Here is a 26,415-nt window from a genome sequence, read left to right as displayed (position 1 = left end):
CCTGCCACTTTTCAGAGGTTGGTGAATACAGTCCTGCAAGGGTTGGAGGCTTTTAGTGCAGCATATCTAGATGATATAGCTGTCTTTAGCTCCACCTGGGATGATCACCTGGTCCACCTATGGAAAGTTTTGGAGGCCCTGCAAAAGGCAGGCCTCACTATCAAGGCTTCAAAGTGCCAGATAGGGCAGGGGAAAGTGGTTTATCTAGGACACCTTGTAGGTGGAGAACAGATTGCACCACTTCAGGGGAAAATCCAAACTATCATAGATTGGGTTCCCCCTACAACTCAGACCCAGGTGAGAGCCTTCTTAGGCCTCACTGGGTATTACAGGAGGTTCATAAAGAACTATGGCTCCATAGCAGCCCCTCTTAATGACCTCACTTCTAAGAAAATGCCTAAAAAGGTATTGTGGACAGCTAGCTGTCAGAAAGCTTTTGAGGAGCTGAAACAGGCCATGTGCACTGCACCTGTCCTAAAAAGCCCATGTTACTCCAAGAAATTAATTGTTCAAACTGATGCATCTGAATTAGGGGTAGGGGCAGTCTTATCACAACTCAATTCTGAGGGCCAGGATCAACCTGTTGCTTTTATCAGCAGGAGGTTGACCCCTAGAGAAAAGCATTGGTCTGCCATAGAGAGGGAGGTCTTTGCTGTGGTCTGGGCACTGAAGAAGTTGAGGCCATACCTGTTTGGCACTCACTTCATTGTTCAGACAGACCACAAACCTCTACTTTGGCTAAAACAAATGAAGGGTGAAAACCCTAAATTGTTGAGGTGGTCCATATCTCTACAGGGAATGGACTATACAGTGGAACATAGACCTGGAGTACCCACTCCAATGCAGATGGACTCTCCAGATATTTCCACTTAGACAATGAAGACTCATCAGGTCATGGCTAGTCTTATTGTCCTTCGTTTGGGGGGGGGGGGGGGGGTTGTGTAGGAAAGTACCATCTTGCCTGGCATGTTACCCCCATATTTCACTGTATATATGTTGTTTTAGTGTATGTGTCACTGGGACCCTGCCAGCCAGGGCCCCAGTGCTCATAAGTGTGCCCTGTATGTGTTCCGTGTGTGATGACTAACTGTCTCACTGAGGCTCTGCTAACCAGAACCTCAGTGGTTATGCCCTCTCTTTGCTTTCCAAATTGTCACTAACAGGCTAGTGACCAATTTCACCAATTCACATTGGCATACTGGAACACCCTTATAATTCCCTAGTATATGGTACTGAGGTACCCAGGGTATTGGGGTTCCAGGAGATCCCTATTGGCTGCAACATTTCTTTTGCCACCCATAGGGAGCTCTGACAATTCTTACACAGGCCTGCCACTGCAGCCTGAGTGAAATAACGTCCACGTTATTTCACAGCCATTTACCACTGCACTTAAGTAACTTATAAGTCACCTATATGTCTAACCTTTACCTGGTAAAGGTTGGGTGCTGAGTTACTTAGTGTGTGGGCACCCTGGCACTAGCCAAGGTGCCCCCACATCGTTCAGGGCAAATTCCCCAGACTTTGTGAGTGCGGGGACACCATTACACGCATGCACTATCCATGGGTCACTACCTATGTATAGCGTCACAATGGTAACTCCGAACATGGCCATGTAACATGTCTAAGATCATGGAATTGTCACCCCAATGCCAATTCCATGATCCCCAGAGTCTCTAGCACAGACCCGGGTACTGCAAAACTGCCTTTCCCGGGGTTTCATTGCAGCTGCTGCCAACCCCTCAGACAGGTTTCTGCCCTCCTGGGGTCCAGCCAGGCTTGGCCCAGGAAGGCAGAACAAAGGACTTCCTCAGAGAGAGGGTGTTACACCCTCTCCCTTTGGAAAAAGGTGTCAGGACTGGGGAGGAGTAGCCTCCCCCAGCCTCTGGAAATGCTTTGATGGGCACAGATGGTGCCCATCTCTGCCTAAGCCAGTCTACACCGGTTCAGGGATCCCCCAGCCCTGCTCTGGCGCGAAACTGGACAAAGGAAAGGGGAGTGACCACTCCCCTGACCTGCACCTCCCAGGGGAGGTGCCCAGAGCTCCTCCAGTGTGCTCCAGACCTCTGCCATCTTGGAAACAGAGGTGCTGCTGGCACACTGGACTGCTCTGAGTGGCCAGTGCCAGCAGGTGACGTCAGAGACTCCTTCTGATAGGCTCTTACCTGTGTTGCTAGCCTATCCTCCTTCCTAGGTAGCCAAACCTCCTTTTCTGGCTATTTAGGGTCTCTGCTTTGGGGAATTCTTTAGATAACGAATGCAAGAGCTCATCAGAGTTCCTCTGCATCTCTCTCTTCACCTTCTGCCAAGGAATTGACCGCTGACTGCTCAGGACGCCTGCAAAACCGCAACAAAGTAGCAAAGACGACTACTGCAACCTTGTATCGCTGATCCTGCCGCCTTCTCGACTGTTTTCCAGGCGGTGCATGCTGTGGGGGTAGTCTGCCTCCTCTCTGCACTAGAAGATCCGAAGAAATCTCCCGTGGGTCGACGGAATCTTCCCCCTGCAACCGCAGGCAACAAAAGACTGCATCACCGGTCCTCTGGGTCCCCTCTCAGCACGACGAGCGTGGTCCCTGGAACTCAGCAACTCTGTCCAAGTGACTCCCACAGTCCAGTGACTCTTCAGTCCAAGTTTGGTGGAGGTAAGTCCTTGCCTCCCCCCGCTAGACTGCATTGCTGGGTACCGTGTGATTTGCAGCTGCTCTGCCTCCTGTGCACTCTTCCAGGATTTCCTTTGTGCACAGCTAAGCCTGGGTCCCCGACACCCTACCCTGCAGTGCACAATCTCCTCAGTTGTCCTCCGGCATCGTGAGATCTCCTTTTGTGACTTCGGGTGAGCTCTGGTTCACTCTTCTTCGCAGTGCCTGTTCCGGCACTTCTGCGGGTGCTGCCTGCTTCTGTGAGGGCTCCCTATCTTGCTGGGTGCCCCCTCTGTCTCCTCACGCAATTGGCGACATCCTGGTCCCTCCTGGGCCACAGCAGCATCCAAAAACCCTAACCGCGACCCTTGCAGGTAGCAAGGCTTGTTTGCGGTCTTTCTGCGTGGGAACAACTCTGCAAGCTTCTTCACAACGTGGGACATCCATCCTCCAAAGGGGAAGTTTCTAGCCCTCTTCGTTCTTGCAGAATCCACAGCTTCTGCCATCCAGTGGCAGCTTCTTTGCACCCTCAGCTGGCATTTCCTGGGCATCTGCCCAATCTCGACTTTGTCGCGACTATTGGACTTGGTCCCCTTGTTCCATAGGGACTCTCGTCCGGAAATCCACTTTGGTTGCATGGCTGGTGTTGTTCTTTCTTGCAGAATTCCCCATCACGACTTCTGTGCTCTCTGGGGAATATAGGTGCACTTTACACCTACTTTTCAGGGTCTTGGGGTGGGCTATTTTTCTAACCCTCACTGTTTTCTTACAGTCCCAGCGACCCTCAACAAGCTCACATAGGTTTGGGGGCTATACGTTGTTTGCATTCCACTTTTGGAGTATATGGTTTGTGTTGCCCCTATACCTATGTGCTCCTATTGCAATCTATTGTAACTATACACTGCTTGCATTACTTCCTTTCGCTATTAATGCATATTTTTGGTATTGTATACATATATCTTGTGTATATTTGCTATCCTCATACTGAGGGTACTCACTGAGATACTTTTGGCATATTGTCATAAAAATAAAGTACCTTTATTTTTAGTATATCTGTGTATTGTGTTTTCTTATTATATTGTGCATATGACACCAGTGGTATAGTAGGAGCTTTGCATGTCTCCTAGTTCAGCCTTAGCTGCTCAGCTATAGCTACCTTCTACCAGCCTAAGCTGCTAGAAACACCTCTTCTACACTAATAAGGGATAACTGGACCTGGTACAGAGTGTAAGTACCCCTTGGTACCCACTACAAGCCAGGCCAGCCTCCTACAACATGTAAATCAGTGTTTCCCTCTTGCAATGCGCAGAAACCTAATGTCTGAATTATTTCATTTGCCAAACCAAAAGCGTGCAGCTGCTCATGTTTTTTCCTAGTTACTTTATACCAAAGTGTTAAGATTTCACTCAGATGAGGGCTATACTGTTTCCAAAAATCAAACAAGCTCATGGAACTCAGTGTCTCTTTGTAGGAAGTTGGCTCTGTATGTGCTATTTCAAAGTAAGGAATAGCATGCACAGAGTCCAAGGGTTCCCCTTAGAGGTAAAATAGTGGTAAAAAGAGATAATACTAATGCTCTATTTTGTGGTAGTGTGGTCGAGCAGTAGGCTTATCCAAGGAGTAGTGTTAAGCATTTGTTGTACATACACATAGACAATAAATGAGGTACACACACTCGGAGACAAATCCAGCCAATAGGTTTTGTTATAGAAAAATATATTTTCTTAGTTTATTTTAAGAACCACAGGTTCAAATTTTACATGTAATATCTCATTTGAAAGGTATTTCAGGTAAGTACTCTAGGAACTTTGAATCATTACTTTAGCATGTATACTTTTTACATAAAACACAATAAGCTGTTTAAAACGTGGACACAGTGCAATTTTCACAGTTCCTAGGGGAGGTAAGTTATTGTTAGTTTTAACAGGTAAGTAAGTCACTTACAGGTCTCAGTTTTTGGTCCAAGGTAGCCCACCGTTGGGGGTTCAGAGCAACCCCAAAGTTATCACACCAGCAGCTCAGGGCCGGTCAGGTGCAAAGGTCAAAGAGGTGCCCAAAACACATAGGCTTCAATGGAGAGAAGGGGGTGCCCCGGTTCCAGTCTGCCAGCAGGTAAGTACCCGCGTCTTCGGAGGGCAGACCAGGGGGGTTTTGTAGGGCACCGGGGTGGACACAAGTCAGCACAGAAAGTACACCCTCAGCAGCGCGGGGGCGGCCGGGTGTAGTGTGCAAACACGCGTCGGGTTTTCAATGGAAGTCAATGAGAGATCAAGGGATCTCTTCAGCGTCGCAGGCAGGCAAGGGGGGGGGTTCCTCGGGGTAGCCACCACCTGGGCAAGGGAGAGGGCCTCCTGGGGGTCACTCCTGCACAGAAGTTCCGTTTCTTTAGGGGCTGGGGGCTGCGGGTGCAGGGTCTTTTCCAGCCGTCGGGAAATGGAGTTCAGACAGTCGCGGTCAGGGGGAGCCTGGGGATTCCCTCTGCAGGCGTCGCTGTGGGGGCTCAGGGGGGACAACTTTGGTTACTCACAGTCGTAGAGTCGCCGGAGGGTCCTCCCTGAGTTGGTTGTTCTCCACCAGTCGAGTCGGGGTCGCCGGGTGCAGTGTTGCAAGTCTCACGCTTCTTGCGGGGAGTTGCAGGGGCCTTTAAATCTGCTCCTTGTAACAAAGTTGCAGTTCTTTTGGAGCAGTGCCGCTGTCCTCGGGAGTTTCTTGTCTTTTTCGAAGCAGGGCAGTCCTCAGAGGATTCAGAGGTCGCTGGTCCCTTGGAAAGCGTCGCTGGAGCAGGTTTCTTTGGAAGGCAGGAGACAGGCCGGTAACTCTGGGGCCAAGGCAGTTGGTGTCTTCTGGTCTTCCTCTGCAGGGGTTTTTCAGCTCAGCAGTCCTTCTTCTTGTAGTTGCAGGAATCTGTTTTTCTAGGTTCAGGGAAGCCCTTAAATACTAAATTTAAGGGCGTGTTTAGGTCTGGGGGGTTAGTAGCCAATGGCTACTAGCCCTGAGGGTGGGTACACCCTCTTTGTGCCTCCTCCCAAGGGGAGGGGGTCACATCCCTAATCCTATTGGGGGAATCCTCCATCTGCAAGATGGAGGATTTCTAAAAGTTAGAGTCACCTCAGCTCAGGACACCTTAGGGGCTGTCCTGACTGGCCAGTGACTCCTCCTTGTTTTTCTCATTATTTTCTCCGGCCTTGCCGCCAAAAGTGGGGCCTGGCCGGAGGGGGCGGGCAACTCCACTAGCTGGAGTGTCCTGCTGGGTTGGCACAAAGGAGGTGAGCCTTTGAGGCTCACCGCCAGGTGTGACAATTCCTGCCTGGGAGAGGTGTTAGCATCTCCACCCAGTGCAGGCTTTGTTACTGGCCTCAGAGTGACAAAGGCACTCTCCCCATGGGGCCAGCAACATGTCTCGGTTTGTGGCAGGCTGCTAAAACTAGTCAGCCTACACAGATAGTCGGTTAAGTTTCAGGGGGCACTTCTAAGGTGCCCTCTGTGGTGTATTTTACAATAAAATGTACACTGGCATCAGTGTGCATTTATTGTACTGAGAAGTTTGATACCAAACTTCCCAGTTTTCAGTGTAGCCATTATGGTGCTGTGGAGTTCGTGTTTGACAGACTCCCAGACCATATACTCTTATGGCTACCCTGCACTTTACAATGTCTAAGGTTTTATTTAGACACTGTAGGGGTACCATGCTCATGCACTGGTACCCTCACCTATGGTATAGTGCACCCTGCCTTAGGGCTGTAAGGCCTGCTAGAGGGGTGTCTTACCTATACTGCATAGGCAGTGAGAGGCTGGCATGGCACCCTGAGGGGAGTGCCATGTCGACTTACTCGTTTTGTTCTCACTAGCACACACAAGCTGGTAAGCAGTGTGTCTGTGCTGAGTGAGGGGTCTCCAGGGTGGCATAATACATGCTGCAGCCCTTAGAGACCTTCCCTGGCATCAGGGCCCTTGGTACCAGAGGTACCAGTTACAAGGGACTTATCTGGATGCCAGGGTGTGCCAATTGTGGAATCAAAAGTACAGGTTAGGGAAAGAACACTGGTGCTGGGGCCTGGTTAGCAGGCCTCAGCACACTTTCAATTCAAAACATAGCATCAGCAAAGGCAAAAAGTCAGGGGGTAACCATGCCAAGGAGGCATTTCCTTACACTCTTGCTCAGTGCAAATAGTAAGAAACTCTAAAATCTTTTGTTTTACTTGTGACAACATCTGTCTATTTTCTGGGTTCCACTGAATTTCCAGTAACTGCACATTTTGAGACAGTACTTCTGCCTTGTCCGAATTAATTTTACTTTGTCTGTAAATAACATTCTGAGCTCTGGAGCCCACTAAACCCCGGATGAAGGTGCAAAATGGCTGCCTCCGGGTGGAAGAAGGTGAGGATTCTGCAACAACAGAAGATGCCAGGAACTTCTCCTTTGCACAGAAGATGTCCCCCGGCGTGCTGGAGGATGCAGAGTTGTTTCCACGCAGAAAGACCGCACACAAGCCTTGCTAGCTGCAAAGGTCGTGTTTGAAGAAAATGGGTGCTGCCCCGGCCCAAGAAGGACCAGGAGGTCGCCCCTTGGAGGAGGAGACAGAGGGGGCACTCAGCAACACAGAGAGCCCATGCAGAAGCAGACAGCACCAGCAGAAGTACTTGAACATGGGTTCAAGAAAACTGAGCACGGCGGCAGTCTCAACACTACAAAGGAGGGTCCCACAAAGCCGGTGGTCAACTCAGCGAGTTGAGCAATGCAGGATGGAGTGCTGGGGACCTGGGCTGTGCTGTGCACGAAGGATTCCTTGCAAAAGTGCACAGAAGCCCTAGCAGCTGCAGTTCATGCAGTACACAGGATTACTGTCTGGCGTGGGGAGGCAAGGACTTACCTCCACCAAATTTGGACAGATGGACCACTGGACTGTTGGGGTCACTTGGATCCAGCTCGTGTTCCAGGGACCACGCTTGTGAAGATGAGATGGTGCCCAGAGGACCGGTGAAGCAGAAGTTTGGTACCTGCGTTAGCAGGGAGAGATTTCTTCTTGGCTTCCAGTGCAGGGTGAAGGCAGACAGCCCTCAGAGCATGCACCACCAGGAAACAGTTGAGACAGCCGGCAGGATTAGGTGCTACAATGTCGCTGGTAGTCTTCGTGCTACTTTGTTGAAGTTTTGCAGGCATCCTGGAGCAGTCAGCAGTCGATCCTTGGCAGAAGTCGAAGAGGGAGATGCAGAGGAACTCTGCCGAGCTCTTGCATTCATTATCTGAAGAGAAGCCCACAGGAGAGACCCTAAATAGCCCTCAGAGGAGGATTGGCCACCTTGTCAGGTAAGCACCTATCAGGAGGGGTCTCTGACGTCACCTGCTGGCACTGGCCACTCAGAGGCCTCCATTGTGCCCTCACACCTCTGCATTCAAGATGGCAGAGGTCTGGGACACACTGGAGGAGCTCTGGGCACCAACCCTGGGGTGGTGATGGACAGGGGAGTGGTCACTCCCCTTTCCTTTGCCCAGTTTCGCACCAGAGCAAGGGCTAAGGGATCCCTGAACTGGTGTAGACTGGCTTATGCAAGGAGGCACGAACTGTGCCCTTCAAAGCATTTCCAGAGGCTGGGGAGGCTACTCCTCCCAGGCCCTTAACACCTATTTCCAAAGGGAGAGGATGTAACACCCTCTCTCAGAGGAAATCCTTTGTTCTGCCTTCCTGGGACTGGGCTGCCCAGACCCCAGGAGGGCACAAGCCTGTCTGTGGGTTGGCAGCAGCTGTAGCTGCAGTTAAAACCCCAGAGAGCTGGTTTGGCAGTACCCAGGGTCCATGCTGGAGCCCCGGGGATGCATGGGATTGGCACCCCAATACCAGATTTGGCATGGGGGGACAATTCCATGATCTTAGACATGTTACATGGCCATATTCGGAGTCACCATTGTGAAGCTACATATAGGTATTGACCTATATGTAGTGCACGCGTGTAATAGTGTCCCCGCACTCACAAAGTCCAGGGAAATTGCTCTGAACTATGTGGGGGTACCTTGGCTAGTGCCAGGGTGCTCTCACACTTAGTAACTTTGCACCTAACCTTCACTAAGTGAGGGTTAGACATATAGGTGACTGATAAGTTACTTAAGTGCAGTGAAATATGGCTGTGAAATAACGTGGACGTTATTTCACTCAGGCTGCAATGGCAGTACTGTGTAAGAATTGTCTGAGTTCCCCATGGGTGGCAAAAGGAATGCTGAATATTAGTATATGGTACCTAGGTACCATATACTAGGGAAATGTTCTACTTTCCTGCTCTTATCTCATAACCGAGCTTACAGAACCTCTCTGGAATGCACTTCTGAGTTTAAAGAAGATATTTATTGTTATTATTACTTCACCACAAGGCTCCTGAGAGACGAAATTAGTAGATTGGCAGCACACGTTCAAAAGTAGTCGCAGCAATGAAAGCAAAATATATCAAAGTACTTCTCAGTTGCAATGTGCACAGCAAATGCATGCAAATACAAAATTCAGACACCCACACAAGTCCGTCACACCAAAGGTCAGTGATAAACTGGCAAAAACAAATCCTCCACCGTCACGCCAACAGAAATACGCCCACACTATCACGACACACGAATCCACGCGGTGGTCTTTCAACTGCGGTATTCCATTGGCGGTACACACCGCCGCGCTCAAAATACACACACATATACAAAACACAGCCACATTGGACAGTTCAAAATACACACACCTGATACACATACACACACCACTCCCACGCACCCAATAAAATATAAAACACATACGCACATCACCCACAAACCCCTACGACAAAAATACCGAAAGAAGGCTAGAGAGAGAGACACTACAAACTACTACCAAGAATCCACAGGCACACCAGACCATCACCCACATAACTTCCACGCACCTCATACAACACACCACTACATATCAGCACACTTATCACCACACACCCCACCCCACACATCACCCACACCACCCCATGGCACGGCAAAGACACCCCAGGTTCTCGGAGGAGGAGCTCAGGGTCATGGTGGAGGAAATCGTCCGGGTAGAGCCACAGCTATTCGGATCACAGGTGCAGCACACCTCCATAGCTAGGAAGATGGAGCTATGGCGGAGAATAGTGGACAGGGTCAACGCAGTGGGACAGCACCCAAGAAATCGGGATGACATCAGGAAGAGGTGGAACGACCTACGGGGGAAGGAGCGTTCCGTGGTTTCAAGACACCACCTTGCGGTTCAGCGGACTGGTGGCGGACCCCCACCTCTTCCCCCACAACTAACAACATGGGAGGAGCAGGTCTTGGCGATTCTGCATCCTGAGGGCCTTGCAGGAGTAGATGGAGGAATGGACTCTGGTAAGTCAAATCTTAACTATTACATCCCCCACCGTACCTGCATGCCATCACATACCCCCACCCTCACCCTCACCACTCCAACTCCTCACAAATGTCCCAATTTCACAAACCACACATCCCAACACCAAGCCCTGCATGCAACACCAAAGCATGGACACCCATCACCAAAGCATGCCCACTGCACATACCCATACACCCCCCTAAACCATCATCACACAAGGTCCCACACAGGAATGCAAGCACTGGGGTACACGGTCACCCACCCATTGCACACCATGGCACAAACAGATGTAATAAACATCCTTTTATACCCCTGCAGGACCCCTACCTAACGTCACCGGACAGGAGGGTCCACACATGTCCACACCACCAACAGAAGAGGCCCACCGTGATGACAGCAGCTCTGTCCAACTGGATCTAGATGACCAGCCTGGCCCATCGGGGACCTCGGGACAGTCGGTTCCCATCACACAGTCACAGACCACTACAGAGCTTCCACCCTCTGGAAACACCAGCACAGCACCCACCCAGCGGGCCCATACCTCTGTCCCCAGGACACGTCAATCAGCAGTGTGTCCACCACTACAGGGAACCCAGGCTAACCCACCACCCCAACAACAACAGGGACCTGGGGGCAGTTGTAGTGGGCACACGGCCCAGGGGACGGGGGCCCAGGAACACAGGGGAACTGGGAGGGCTGCTGTGCGACTGGGGGAGGACAGGCCCAGGGAACCCACTCTCCACGAGGCCCTCTCCTCCATCATGGGAGCCTACCACCACTCCCAGGAGACAATGGCAACCATCAATTTCACCCTGGGCACCATCGTAGGGGTGCTGAAGGAAGTACTCAACACCAGGAGGGACACTGTGGCACAACAAGGGGCCCCTGACACTAGCATGGACGATGAACTGCCCACCACCTCCGCCGGCACTAGTGGACAGGACGCCCCACCACAGGACCACCACACCAGTACCCCATCCCCTGCAGAGGGAGAACCACCCCACAAACGGTCCCTGAGATCCAGGACTAAGACAGAGGACAATGCCTATCTGTTCAATCACTCGATACCTGATCTTTGACAGGAGAGGACCTACACTGCAAGTGCTGCTGTGACTTCGGTCTGGAAGAGACAATGGCTCGAGTGTCTGGGGAAAGGGCCCCTGCCTTCACATCGGAGGAGTTGGAGAAACTCGTGGTTGGGGTCCTCCCCCAGTACACGCTACTCTACGGTCTTCCAGACAAACAGGTAAGTACACTGGGAGCATGCTGTATGGGCTATGCCTGTGTGGAGTGGGGTGGATGAAAGATGGGGGGGGGGGGGGGGAGATTGAGGCGTGCATGAAACGACGATGAATGCATGTGCCACAAGGCAAGGGTAGGGATGGGGGCCAATGACTGTGACGGTGCAGTTAGTAATAAAGTTTCTCTTCCCCCACTATTCATGTAGGTCAGCGCCCACCAGAAAAAATATATTTGGCATGCCATCGCCAAGGACGTCCGGACCCTGGGGGTCTACCACAGACGGAGCACCCACTGCCGGAAAAGATGGGAGGACATTGGCCGCTGGAGCAAGAAGATGGTGGAAGCTCAGCTGGGGATGGCCTCCCAACGTGGGAGGGGTGTCCGTCCCACCATGACCCCCTTGATATTCAGGATCCTGGCGGTGGCGTACCCAGAGTTGGATGGGCGCTTGAGGGCATCACAGCAGCCACAAGAGGGTGAGTATACTCTCATCCTGCTGCTTTTGCGCACAGTGGAGGTGTCTGGGTGGGGGAGGTGGGCTGTGGGTTTCCCTAGGCCAGGGCGAGTTTAGTAGGCAAGGTCCCTCCGTAAGGCCGGCCATGTGGCACCCCACCCCACCTCTGTAGAGTGCCAAGTACACCTAGTCATGCCCCTGTGTCATCCATGTGTGCAGATGTCGTCCATAGCCTTGTAGGCCATTTCCCAGGGATTGAACAGTAGAGCCCAAGAGCGTGGCGTAGTGCAGGGGGCTTCTGTGTCTGTCGTGTCCGCCAACAGTAGCGGTAATGCATGCACTCAACATGTCTTTCTTCTCTCGTCCCCCCCTTTTTGTGGTCTCCCTGTTCCTGTGTGCATTAGCATCATCAGGCGGAGGAGCAGTGGCACCGGAACAGGAGGAAGCTGCATCCCACATGGCCCTGGAGGGCGACACTACGGACTCGGAGTTCACCAGTGGGACAGAGGGCGAGGGAAGCTCCACGGCGGGGACAGGAGCTGACACCAGCGACACGGACTCGTCCTCTGATGGGAGCTCCCTTGTGGTGGCGGCAACATCTGTGCCCCCCCGCATTTACAGGTACAGCCGCCACCCCCCCACCAGCACCGCCCGCCCAGCAGCCCCATAGCCTTTGCCCCGTGCCCGGTCACCCAGGAGGGTGGCCATCACCTTCGCCCCAGACACCTCAGGCCCTGCCCCAGTCACCGCTGCTGCCCTCAGTGAGGAGGCCATTGACCTCCTCAGGTCCCTCACTGTTGGGCAGTCTACCATTTTGAATGCCATCCAGGGTGTAGAAAGGCAGTTGCAACAAACAAATGCATTCCTGGAGGGCATTCATTCTGGTCAGGCGGCCCTTAAGCGAGCTTTTCAGACTCTGGCCTCAGCACTGATGGCAGCCATCGTCCCCGTTTCTAGCCTCCCCCTCCAACTTCCTCCACCCAGACCCAATCCCCTGTACCCCAGCCTATCCCAAGCACACCTTCAGACCAGCATGCACACACGTCAACACACAAGGGAAGCTCAGGCAAACATAAGCAACACACATCCCACAGGCACTCACGCAAACATCACACACATGCAGACACACCAACATCCACTGCCTCCACTGTGTCCCCCTCCTCGTCTCCCTCCTCCCTCCCAGTCTCCTCTACACTCACACCTGCATGCACTACATCTACAGCCACTACTGCCATCACCAGAACACACACCACCACACCCCGCTCACGTGCCGTCACCACCCCCACTACCATTCACACGTCCCCTGTGTCCTCTCCCAGTGTGTCTGTGACGCCACCTCCCAAGACACACAAACACAGGCACACACCCACCCAACAGCCATCCACCTCACGACAGCCTCCAGCGCATGCACCTTCACCCAAAGTCACCAAACGAACACTTCCTACAACCACAACCTCTTCCTCCACTCCCAAACCCCCTCCAGCTACCCGTCCCAGTGTCTCCCAAAAACTTTTCCTGTCCAACCTTGACCTCTTTCCCACACCTCCCTCACCCCGTCCGTCTCCTAGGGCCCGACTCTCCAGGTCCCAACCTAGCACCTCAGCCACAACATCTCCGGGACCAGTGGTGCCTGTAGTCACCGGAATCTGGAGTGCACCGGCCACCAGGGCAGCCAGTGTGGCACAGAGCCACAGCACGGACAGTCCCCCACCTGTCAAGCTTCAAAAGTTGGCCAGCCACCAAAGCCGCTTCCAGGGGTCCCGGTGGGAGTGAGGAGTCAGCTGCAACACCTTCCAAGGTGGGGAAGGGCCACAAGAAACCCGGCAAGTCTGGGAAGAGCAGCACGGCGGAGAAAACCGCCATCATCCCCGCTGCCCAGGAGGCCAGCACCTGCCCTGCTGCCCAAGAGGCCACCGCCATCATCCCCGCTGCCCAGGAGGCCACTGCCAGCACCTGCCCTGCTGCCCAAGAGGCCACCGCCATCATCCCCGCTGCCCAGGAGGCCACCGCCATCATCCCCGCTGCCCAGGAGGCCACCGCCAGCACCTGCCCTGCTGCCCAAGAGGCCACCGCCATCATCCCCGCTGCCCAGGAGGCCACTACCAGCACAAGCCCCGCTGAGCTAGAGAGGACCGCCAGCACAAGCCCCACTGGGCTAGAGAGGACCGCCAGCACAAGCCCCGCTGGGCTAGAGAGGACCGCCAGCACAAGCCCCGCTGGGCTAGAGAGGACCGCCAGCAGCTGAGTCACTGCAAAGGAGCCCGCTGCCTCAAGCACCGCTGAACAGGGCACCGCCGCCTCAAGCACCGCTGAACAGGGCACTGCCGCTACAAGCACCGCTGAACAGGGCAACGCCGCTACAAGCACCACTGAACAGGACACCGCCGCCTCAAGCACCGCTGAACAGGGCACCGCCGCCACAAGCACCGCTGGCCCATGAGCGCCAGGGGCACTGACGCTACTGAGTCCGTCACAAGCAGGATGAAGCACTCTGGGCACCATGCCCTGTCCAGAACCAGTGGAGACTGTCATCCACTACCTCTGTCCTTAGCAGGATGAAGCACTCTGGGCACCATGCCCCCTCCAGAACCAGTGGGGACTGTCATCCACTACCTCTGTCCTTAGCAGGATGAAGCACTCTGGGCACCATGCCCCCTCCAGAACCAGTGGAGACTGTTATCCACTTGAGAGACTGTGGCTTTGCACTCCCCAGGATGGAACTGCGGGCAACCCACCCACTGTATAGACATGAGAGACTGTGCCTTTGCACTCCCCAGGATTGAACAGTGGGCAACCCACCTACCGTATAGACATGAGAGACTGTGGCTTTGCACTCCCCAGGATGGAACAGTGGGCAACCCACCCACTGTATAGACTTGAGAGACTGTGGCTTTGCACTCCCCGGGATGGAACAGTGGGCAACCCACCCACTGTATAGACATGAGAGACTGTGGCTTTGCACTCCCTAGGATTGAACAGTGGGCAACCCACCCACTCTATAGACTTGAGAGACTGTGGCTTTGCACTCCCCAGGATGGAACAGTGGTCAACCCACCCACTCTAGAGACTTAAGAGACTGTGGCTTTGCACTCCCCAGGATTGAACAGTGGGCATGTGGCCCTCTCGTGGATTTGGCATTGTGCACTCAACCGGCTGAGGTGCCCCCCCTCTCCCTGCCCCTGAGGTGCCTGTTTTCTTGCTCTCTGATGCCCCTGCAGTGTTCTCTCTGTCATGGTCGGGGATCTTGTGTGGGCCTCACCCATACCGTGTGGGCCCAGTGTTCCACGGACTTCATTGGAGCAGTACCTGGACTACTAAGCTTGGTGTATATTTTGTTTATGGTGTATATATATATTTTTGCGTACTTGATTTTAATATATTACAATGGTTAAACTCATTTCCTTTTGTCTTTTCATTCTTCCGGGTGGGTTGGGGGGTGTAACTGTAATGTATCATGCTGTATTGGTGTGTGTTTTGTAGTGGGTGAGGGTGTTGCATGTTGCGTGTGTGTGTCCCTGTTTTTTCCCTCCCCTGTGTCGTAGGTGCAGTACTCACCGTTGTCTTCGCCGCCGGCGTTCGTGCTCCTGGTAGAGGAGCAAGAAGATAAGGGCTGGCAGGATGTGCAGCTCTGATTCCATGGCGTCCGGATTCCTCGTGGGGTGTGTAGGTGAGCGTTTTCTCTTCGAGATCCTGTTTCCGCCATGTTTTTGTCTGCAGTGAATCTGCCCCGGAAAAGGTGGCGGATTGGTAGGTTGTGATACTGTGGGCGGTACTTTGTCTTCCGCCTGTCTGTTGGCGGTGACCGCCAAGCTGTTTGTCTGTACCACCGTGGCGGTCGGAGTGTTAAAGTGGCTATCTTTGCTGGCGGTTTCCGCCACAGTCATAATTCCAATTTTTTTACCGCCGGCCTGTTGGCGGTCTTGCCGCCGCTTTAACACCGTCCGCCAGGGTTGTAATGACCACCATAATGTGCTACTGGTGAACATTGAGCAACTAATATGCGCAGTGGTGAAACACAAAGTCATTGGTCAAACACAATTAATAGCATCACACGAATTATAAGGGTGTTCCAGTGTGCCAATTAGAATTGGTGAAAATGGTTGTAGGAGGCTGGACTGTCTTGTAGTGAGTACCAAGGGGTACTTGCACCTTGCACCAGGCCCAGTTATCCCTTATTAGTGTATAGGGTGTCTAGCAGCTTAGGCTGATAGATAATGGTAGCTTAGCAGAGCAGCTTAGGCTGAACTAGGAGACGTGTGAAGCTACTACAGTACCACAAGTGTCACTTGCACAATATCATAAGAAAACACAATACACAGTTATACTAAAAATAAAGGTACTTTATTTTTATGACAATATGCCAAAGTATCTTAGAGTGTACCCTCAGTGAGAGGATAGGAAATATACACAAGATATATATACACAATACCAAAAATATGCAGTATAGTCTTAGAAAACAGTGCAAACAATGTATAGTTACAATAGGATGCAATGGGGACACATAGGGATAGGGGCAACACAAACCATATACTCCAAAAGTGGAATGCGAACCACGAATGGACCCCAGACCTATGTGACCTTGTAGAGGGTCGCTGGGACTATTAGAAAATAGTGAGAGTTAGAAAATTAGCCCTCCCCAAGACCCTGAAAAGTGAGTGCAAAGTGCACTAAAGTTCCCCTAAGGACAAAGAAGTCGTGTTAGAGGAATAATGCAGGAAAGACACAAACCAGTAATGCAATAACTGTGGATTTCCAATCTAGGGTACCTGTGGAACAAGGGGACCAAGTCCAAAAGTCACAAGCAAGTCGGAGATGGGCATATGCCCAGGAAATGCCAGCTGTGGATGCAAAGAAGCTTCTACTGGACAGAAGAAGCTGAGGTTTCTGCAGGAACGAAAAGGGCTAGAGACTTCCCCTTTGGTGGACGGATCCCTCTCGCCGTGGAGAGTCGTGCAGAAGTGTTTTCCCGCCGAAAGAACACCAACAAGCCTTGCTAGCTGCAAATCGTGCGGTTAGCGTTTTTGGACGCTGCTGTGGCCCAGGACGGACCAGGAGGTCGCAAATTGGACCAGGAGGTAGAGGGGACGTCGAGCAAGACAAAGAGCCCTCTTAGCAGCAGGTAGCACCCGGAGAAGTGCCAGAAACAGGCACTACGAGGATGCGTGAAACGGTGCTCACCCGAAGTTACACAAAGGAGTCCCACGTCGCCGGAGACCAACTTAGAAAGTCGTGCAATGCAGGTTAGAGTGCCGTGGACCCAGGCTTGGCTGTGCACGAAGGATTTCCGCCGGAAGTGCACAGGGGCCGGAGTAGCTGCAAAAGTCGCAGTTCCCAGCAATGCAGTCTAGCGAGGTGAGGCAAGGACTTACCTCCACCAAACTTGGACTGAAGAGTCACTGGACTGTGGGAGCCACTTGGACAGAGTTGCTGGATTCGAGGGACCTCGCTCGTCGTGCTGAGAGGAGACCCAAGGGACCGGTAATGCAGCTTTTTGGTGCCTGCGGTTGCAGGGGGAAGATTCCGTCGACCCACTGGAGATTTCTTCGGAGCTTCTAGTGCAGAGAGGAGGCAGACTACCCCCACAGCATGCACCACCAGGAAAACAGTCGAGAAGGCGGCAGGATCAGCGTTACAGAGTTGCAGTAGTCGTCTTTGCTACTTTGTTGCAGTGTTGCAGGCTTCCAGCGCGGTCAGCAGTCGATTCCTTGGCAGAAGGTGAAGAGAGAGATGCAGAGGAACTCGGATGAGCTCTTGCATTCATTATCTAAAGTTTCCCCAGAGACAGAGACCCTAAATAGCCAGAAAAGAGGGTTTGGCTACCTAGGAGAGAGGATAGGCTAGCAACACCTGAAGGAGCCTATCACAAGGAGTCTCTGACGTCACCTGGTGGCACTGGCCACTCAGAGCAGTCCAGTGTGCCAGCAGCACCTCTGTTTCCAAGATGGCAGAGGTCTGGAGCACACTGGAGGAGCTCTGGACACCTCCCAGGGGAGGTGCAGGTCAGGGGAGTGGTCACTCCCCTTTCCTTTGTCCAGTTTCGCGCCAGAGCAGGGCTAAGGGGTCCCTGAACCGGTGTAGACTGGCTTATGCAGAAATGGGCACCAAAAGTGCCCATGAAAGCAGTTCCAGAGGCTGGGGGAGGCTACTCCTCCCCTGCCTTCACACCATTTTCCAAAGGGAGAGGGTGTAACACCCTCTCTCAGAGGAAGTCCTTTGTTCTGCCATCCTGGGACAAGCCTGGCTTGACCCCAGGGGGGCAGAAACCTGTCTGAGGGGTTGGCAGCAGCAGCAGCTGCAGTGAAACCCCAGGAAAGGCAGTTTGGCAGTACCAGGGTCTGTGCTACAGACCACTGGGATCATGGGATTGTGCCAACTATGCCAGGATGGCATAGAGGGGGCAATTCCATGATCATAGACATGTTACATGGCCATATTCGGAGTTACCATTGTGAAGCTACATATAGGTAGTGACCTATATGTAGTGCACGCGTGTAATGGTGTCCCCGCACTCACAAAGTCCGGGGAATTGGCCCTAAACAATGTGGGGGCACCTTGGCTAGTGCCAGGGTGCCCTCACACTAAGTAACTTTGCACCTAACCTTTACCAGGTAAAGGTTAGACATATAGGTGACTTAAGTGCAGTGTAAAATGGCTGTGAAATAACGTGGACGTTATTTCACTCAGGCTGCAGTGGCAGGCCTGTGTAAGAATTGTCAGAGCTCCCTATGGGTGGCAAAAGAAATGCTGCAGCCCATAGGGATCTCCTGGAACCCCAATACCCTGGGTACCTCAGTGCCATATACTAGGGAATTATACGGGTGCTCCAGTAAGCCAATGTAAAATGGTAAAATTGGTCACTAGCCTGTTAGTGACAATTTAAAAGAAATGAGAGAGCATAACCACTGAGGTTCTGGTTAGCAGAGCCTCAGTGAGACAGTTAGGCACTACACAGGGAACACACACATATAGGCCACAAACTTATGAGCACTGGGGTCCTGACTAGCAGGGTCCCAGTGACACATAACAAACATACTGAAAACATAGGGTTTTCACTATGAGCACTGGGCCCTGGCTAGCAGGATCCCAGTGAGACAGTGAAAACACCCTGGCATACACTCACAAACAGGCCAAAAGTGGGGGTAACAAGGCTAGAAAGAGGCTACTTTCTCACAATGGTCACTAGCCTGCAGTGACAATTTTAAAGGCAGAGAGAGCATAAGCACTGAGGTTCTGGTTAGCAGAGCCTCAGTGACACAGTTAGGCACTACACAGGGAACACACATTTAGGCCACAAACTATGAGTACTGGGGCCCTGGCTAGCAGGGTCCCAATGAGACATATAAAACACATTGAAAAATAGGGTTTTCACTATGAGCACTGGGGTCCTGCCTAGTAGGATCCCATGAGACAGTAAAAACACCCTGACATATACTCACGAACAGGCCAAAAGTAGGGGTAACAAGGCGAGAAAGAGGCTACCTTCCTACCCCGAGCAGATGTAGGACCTTGAGGACTGGAACATCTGCTCCAGGGATGTGGAATTCCTATTGCCCGACACATCTTGTTTGGGGTCAAGGGCAAAAAGTTTTTATGTTTACTTTGTCCTTGGGACAAGTAGGCCCAACCCTCTGCAGCACAAACCCTTTAGCTGCCTGTTTACATAGAGTGGAACTCTCTGCAGTTGAAGTAATTTGTTTCCAAAAAAAAAATGCTGTTCGAACTTGTATTTATGGTTCATTATTTGAAAGCCTTCATTATTAGGGTGAGTGCTGTAAATAAATGTTTTAAGGTCACACATCACTACTGACGTTGGTTCCAGTACAAAAAACAAACAAACGTGTATAAACCTGTTTGAAAAGTTTAGGCTATGAGGCTAAGTATAATGCTCCCAGAATGCTCTCTGATTAGATGCAAATGAAGTGTCATTTAGTAAAATGTGTTGATGCATGCTAGTATTTCCCCAAAATATTTCTAATGAAAAATCAGTGTAACCATTTTCAACACGATTATGGGAAGCATGAAAATAAACAAACACTGACAAAGCCAACTGATCTTACATATTTTTATAAGTCTTTTAGTTTCATCAATGCGTGTCTTGTTTTGACATGGCTTTTGTAACACTTTATTTTTGTGGGAGCTACCAGGCCCTCAACATTGTAACAAACACTGGCAAAAACAAAAAACAAAAAGTTTTTGAACTCTAAAAGCACACGTGGCCACCAGTGGCATAACAAAGGCCCCGCAGCCACCCTCCAGGGGGCCCCTTCAGCACAGCACCTGCCCTGAGTGAGTCTGGAGAGGGGGCTCCTCCATGTTCTTTGCAAAGGGGCACCCTTCAGTTTTGTTACATCACTGATTGCCACTGTAGTTCCTGACACTGACCAAAACTACTTTGTGTGCCAATATGCTCCTTGTGGAAGAGCAGAATGCGATCACTCACAGTAAAGCCAGCCGAAAGAGAGAGAAATAGAAGTTTAATAAAAACAAAATGTCTTTGTTAATACCAGACCTAATTAGGGACCAAGACCCACATGTAGGTAGCTTTTTGCATGTCGCAAACAGCGACTTTTGCTGCTTGCGACGTGCAAAAAGCACATTGTGATGCACAAACCCAGTTTTGCAATTCGGTAACCTGGTTACCGAATCGCAAAACGGGTTTGCAATTCGCAATTAGGAAGGGGTGTTCCCTTCCTAATTGCGACTCGCACTGCAATGCAGGATTGTTTTGTGACCGCGAACGCAGGCGCAAACCAATCGCAGTTTACACCCATTTCAAATGGGTGCTAACACTTTCGCAAAAGGGAAGGGGCCCCCATGGGACCCCTTCCCCATTGTGAATGTCACTGTAAACATTTTTTGCAGAGCAGGTATTGGTCCTGCGGACCACTGCCTGCTCTGAATAAATGAAACGAAAACGTTTCATTTTTCGTTTTTGTAATGCATCTCGTTTTCCTTTAAGGAAAAGGGGCTGCATTACAAAAAAAAAAATGCTTTATTGAAAAGCAGTCACAGACATGGTGGTCTGCTGTCTCCAGCAGGCCACCATCCCTGTGAGGGCCGCCATTCGCAAGGGGGTCGCAAATTGCGACCCACACCTCATGATTATTCATGAGGTGGGCATTTGCGAAGCCCTTGCGAATCACAGATGGTGTCAGAGACACCATCCTACATTTGGATTTGCGAGTCGCAAATTGCGAGTCGCTCTGACTCGCAATTTGCGGTTCGCAAATCTGAACCTACCTACATGTGGCCCCAAATTCTTAAAGAAAGTCACAAAAGTGCACCCATGGTATATGTTGTACCCCTATAAAATATTTGTGAACTGTATTTTAGCATGGGTAAATACGATGTGTAGATTTGCTCATGTGAAAATCTATTGAGCATTTGCAAGTTCATTTTCCCTCCGGCCACTTTCTTCCCAACCCTGGAAGAAGTTCTAATTCTACCATTGTCAGGAGTAAATGTCCAACCTTTCTTATTATGGGAAAATATTAGAGAGAAGCTGGTGAAAATCTTTAAAACATGCAGGTTAGTAGGTTTGCAGACTCAAAGGCATTCCAGCCCTGGAACTATTGCTTACTGCTTCCTCCAGCCCCAGTATGCAGATCTGCAGAAAGGTGGCAAAATAAGGAAATTGCTACAGTAGGGATTGAAACTGCAAGTATTCAAGCCCTACTATGGTAGTAGCCCTGGCATAATCAGAGAGGCTATTATCAGAGCTCTTACATAATGAGATTGCTGCCATAATTTGTCACCACACTACATGGCACCAAAGGGACAAGTAGATCTTTTTACAGGACAAGTAGATTTGAGAAGCAACCTGTCCCCTGGACAAGTAGATATTTTAATAAATTCCACACCCCTGCGCTCCTTTTTGAAACATTGGAATCAACGCCTGAATGTCCTGGATCCGCTGAGGCGGAGGACAAGCCTGATTCAATGATGTATCCAGTACTGCCCCTATAAGCAGGAGGCACTGAGAGGGCTCCAGGTGAGACTTGGGCACGTTTACCGTAAAACCCAGACTGAACAACAACTGCGTTGTCATTTGGAGGTGATGTGGCACAAGTTCTGGAGACTTGGCTTTGATCAGCCAGTCATCCAGGTAAGGGAATACCGAAATTCCCTTCCTTCTGAGATCTGCTGCAACCACCACCATCACCTTCGTGAAGACTCAAGGTGCGGTAGTAAGACCAAATGGATGGACTGCAAACTGGTAGTGTTGCAACCCCACCACAAACCAGAGATACTTCCTGTGTGACTTGAGAATGGGGATATGAAAGTAAGCATCCTACAAGTCTACCAACACTATCCAGTCCTCTTTGTTCAACTCCAAAACCACCTGCAGAGTAAGCATCTTGAATTTCTCCTGTTTGAGGAATCAATTCAAAATCCTCAGATCCAGGATAGGTCTCAGTCGACCATCCTTCTTGGGAATCAGGAAATATCTCGAATAGCATCCCTGACCCCTTTCCTGCTCTGGAACCAACTCCACTGCGCCTTTTGATAAAAGGACCTGAACCTCCTGCTGAAGCAACAGGAGATGATCCTCTGAACAAGACAAAGTACGGGGAGGGATGGGAGGGGGAAACTCCCGAAAGGGAAGGGCATATCTTTTCCCCACAATATTCAGCACTCAAGAGTATAACTCCCACTTGCGGAGAAAATGAAATAACCTCTCTCCTATGGTAAAAGCAAGACTTAAAATGGATAGAAAACTAGGGCTGCTCTCCTTGTTGTGCTTCCCCAGAGGAAGAAGATAAGGCAGGGTGCTGCTGGGTGGCTCCTCGCGTTCTAATCCTCCCCCGTCCTCTAAAGGACCTATATGGAAGGTTGGCAGACTATTGAGTCGTGGATTGAGGCCTCCCACAATAAGCGGCTCCACGGCCAAACCCCCTAAACCCCAGAAAGGACCTGAAAGGAGTAGATGTGGAAGCCTGCAGTCCCAAAGACTTTGCCGTGGCCCTAATATCTTTGAAGCGCTCTAAGGCAGAGTCCGCTTTGGCCCCAAACAACTTTTCCGTGTCAAAAGGAAGGTCTAATAAAGTTGTCTGGACATCTGCCGAAAACCCATTAGACCTCAGCCACGCATGCCTCCTAGTGGCAACTGGAGTACCCATCGCCCTGGCAACTGAGTCTGTAGTATCCAGACCAGACTGGATGATCTGCTTTGCCACAGCTTGGGTGTCCGACAGGAGTTCATGGAACTGTCCCTGCATATCGAGCTGCAAGTTAGGCACTACAGCACTAGCCGTGTCCATCAGGGCGTGCACATATCTACCCAACACACAGGAAGCATTTACTGACTTCAAGGCCATTCTGCAGGATGAACAAGTCTTCTTAGCCGTCTGCTCCATCCTCTCAGACTCCCTGTCCGATAGAGTAACCGGAAAGGTGCCTGTGCAGAATGAGCCAAACAAGAAGCCTGGACCACCAAGCTCTCCGTTGTCAGATGTTGTGACAAAAATCCTGGATCTCCCGGAGCAACCCTGTACCTTCTTGCAACTGTTCTGGACACAGATGGTGATGTAACAGGCTTTCTCCAGATCTCTAAGATAGGCTCTGTAAGAGCATCATTGAATGGGAGCAAAGGCTCCGCTGAAGTAGAAGAAGGATGTAAGACTTCAGTCAAAATGTTAGTCTTAACTTCAGCAGCCAGCAATGGAAGGTCCAAAAATTCTGCAGCTTTCTTGATAACGGAGTGAAAGGAGGCTGCCTCTTCCGTAAACTCCCCTGGGGATGAAAGGTCCCACTAAGGGGAAGTGTCCAGCCCACTAGGTGAGTCAAGGTCCTGTAATTCTCCCAAGGGCTCAGCAATCTCTCCTTCCTCCAAAAACTGTCTCTGGTACTCTTGCTCTTTCAAGATCCTCAACGCTCTCCTCCGTGACCTCAACCTTGCCTCCATCCTAGGCGTCGACATGGAGTTAGTCGATGTCGACGATGCCGGCTTCAAAACCGATGGGCGCGGGCCGGGAGAAGAAGGAGATGCACTTCGTCCCGTCCGGGATCCATCTGGTGCCAGAGTTGACACCATCGGCGCCGTCGCCATATGAGGCGCTGTCATCGGTGTTGTCTGCCTAAGCAGCAATGTCATCGGTGCCACAGGTCTATGAGGGGATGTCATCAGTGCCGGAGGCCTATGAGGCGATATCATCGGCTCCAAACGTGTATCCTCAGCCTCTTAAAAAGGCACGAACGAAGCCGACTTGTAAGGAGCCGGAGAGCCCAAGGAGAATGCCAAAGGATCCATGGGACCAGCTGGTGCACCAGCAGGGGCCATAGCCTTATTGAAGATAGTGAACATGGCATTCAGAAATGCCGCCGGATCCGCTCCCGGAGTCGGTAAGGCAGGAAACCTTGGATCTTCATGCGGTACCTGGGCCAGATCAGGAACCTGTGGTACCGACTCTTGGGCCCCAGGTGAAAAGGGAGGACCCCCTGGAGACTCACCCTCAATCAGCGATGGCGCCAACAAAGCCTGAGGACTTTGAGGCTGGGGAGTTACAGTGGGACTAACCTTCCACGTCATACGACGCTGTCTGGATGGAGACCGAGATCGACTTCTAGAAGAACGACGTCGAGAGCCATGTTGGTGCCTTTTCTTATGAGACTTATGGGATGAAGAGTCTCTAGTCTAAAACCTCTGATGACTTCTGTGTCTTTTCTTTGCCTTAGCTAAAAAGAGTTTAGCCTCTCTCTCCTTCTGCGCCTTCGGATTTATCCTTTGGCAGGACACGCACTCTTGTACATGATGGTCCGAACTGAGACACCATAAGCAATCTCCGCGAGGGTCCGTGACGGACATACGACCCCTGCACTCCCGACAAGGTTTAAACCCTGACTTTTTAGGAGGAGACATTATAACCAAGTACAATAAGACACTTTCGACACAGTAGCTTCTCGAGAGCTAAGAGAAAATCGTTAGCGTCGAAAGCACGGAAAAAAAGGACCTGACATCAGCACGCCGGCGAGGACCTCTTATTTCCACGGTGACGTCAGACGGAGTCGCATGCGGAGTCGTGCAATTGTTACGTCCTCGTCAACGTGGAGAGCTTGTAAGAAAATTTTCAATTGAATGCTGGCGCATTGGGAGAATTCATGAGGTGAGGAATCCACAGGTAGTTGTTTCCATCAGAATCTACATTTCCTAGTGGGAAAGTCTTTTTTGGGAGTGGGAGGAATGTGATCAGGAAAGTGGCGCTCTTTCAATCTAGCCGCATCCTCCGCCACTGCTACTCTAGGAACTCTTGCCTGTTCCACCACAATAAGGCTCTCTATCACCGACTCCTGAAATGTAACAAATTTCATGCTTGACTCAGGGAAACAATCCTTGAACACAATAAAAGCATTAAACGTTGCTAAATGAAAGAAATGGATGGCCAATTTTTTATACGAAATGTATGACTTACTAAATAGCAGTGTAAGGTTCCAACCTCTGGTCTACTCTATCAACACCACCCCTGTGCTTATTGTAGTCTAAAATGCACATAGGTTTGCACACTTCAGCAACTTGACCCCGAACAGCCACAGGTGAAGTAATCTCATCATGTATGGTAGTTAACATGTAGACATCCCTTCCGTCTGCAAATTTCAGAGCTAGCAGCTCATCATTCCGCAAGGCATTGCACTGTCCCCTCTCAAGTTTTTTACAGACAAGCTCCCTTGGATAGCCTTTCCGGTTAGAGCGGATTGTGCCACATGCAACAGTGTCCACTCTGAACAATTCCTTGAACAACTGCACACCAGTGTAGAAGTTATTTACATACAAATGGTGACCTTTGTTAAACAGTTGTCTACCAAGTTCCCACATAATTTTCTCAGTAACTCCAAAAGTGGGCGGACAACCAGGTGGGTCAATACTGGAATCCCTACCAGTGTAGACCCAGAAATTATACACATATCCTGTATTACTTTCTGACAGCATATACAATTTAATTCCATACCGTGCCCTCTTGCTAGGAATGTACTGCTTAAAAACCAAATGCCCCTTGAACAGGACCAAAAACTCACCTACAGATATTTCTTTCCCTGGGACATAAACCTCTGAAAAACGATCTACAAAATGATCAAGGACAGGCCTAATCTTAAAAAGACGGTCACAGTCAGGATGATCTTGTGGCAAGGCTAAATAAAGCATTGTCAACAAAATGCAGCATCCGAAGAAGAAGCAAATACTGATTACGAGCCATGGCTGCAGGAATATAGCCAGTGCCATCAAGGAATTAGTAAACCAATAAGAAGCCAGCAACGGCTTCCTTATCAACCCCATCAAAAAAGTTGAAGCTAGGAACCTTTTCAACTCTTCCAGATTTGTGGGAATCCACTGGGTAACTCTAGACTGAGGCCTAAGTCTGGCAGCGTTGTCCCTCAAATACTGCTCCGCATACAAATTAGTCTGCTCAGCAATCTCTTCCAAAAATACATCGTCCATGAACAACTGAAAGAAATTGACAGGCAAAAAGTTTTTCGTTTTGACTCTGCACCCTGGAAGACCAGTAAATGCAGGCAACTGTGGCTGCTCCATGTTTGGGGCAATCCAGGTGTCAGGTCTTCCAATGGGAAACCCTTCAGCCCCAGGCTGCTGCACTATTGGCACATCAATGTCCTCCTCTAAAACAGGCCCTTCTTCTTCACTGAGAGAGGCTTCCTTATGAGAAGATTCCTCTTGGACAGAAAACTCACTGCCAGAATCTCTCACTTCCTCCTCTGCCTCAGATGCAGAGACAGTCTCGTA

This window comes from Pleurodeles waltl, chromosome 4_2 (assembly GCF_031143425.1).
Source record: "Pleurodeles waltl isolate 20211129_DDA chromosome 4_2, aPleWal1.hap1.20221129, whole genome shotgun sequence".
NCBI lineage: Eukaryota > Metazoa > Chordata > Amphibia > Caudata > Salamandridae > Pleurodeles > Pleurodeles waltl.
This window is presented reverse-complemented; position numbering follows the sequence as displayed.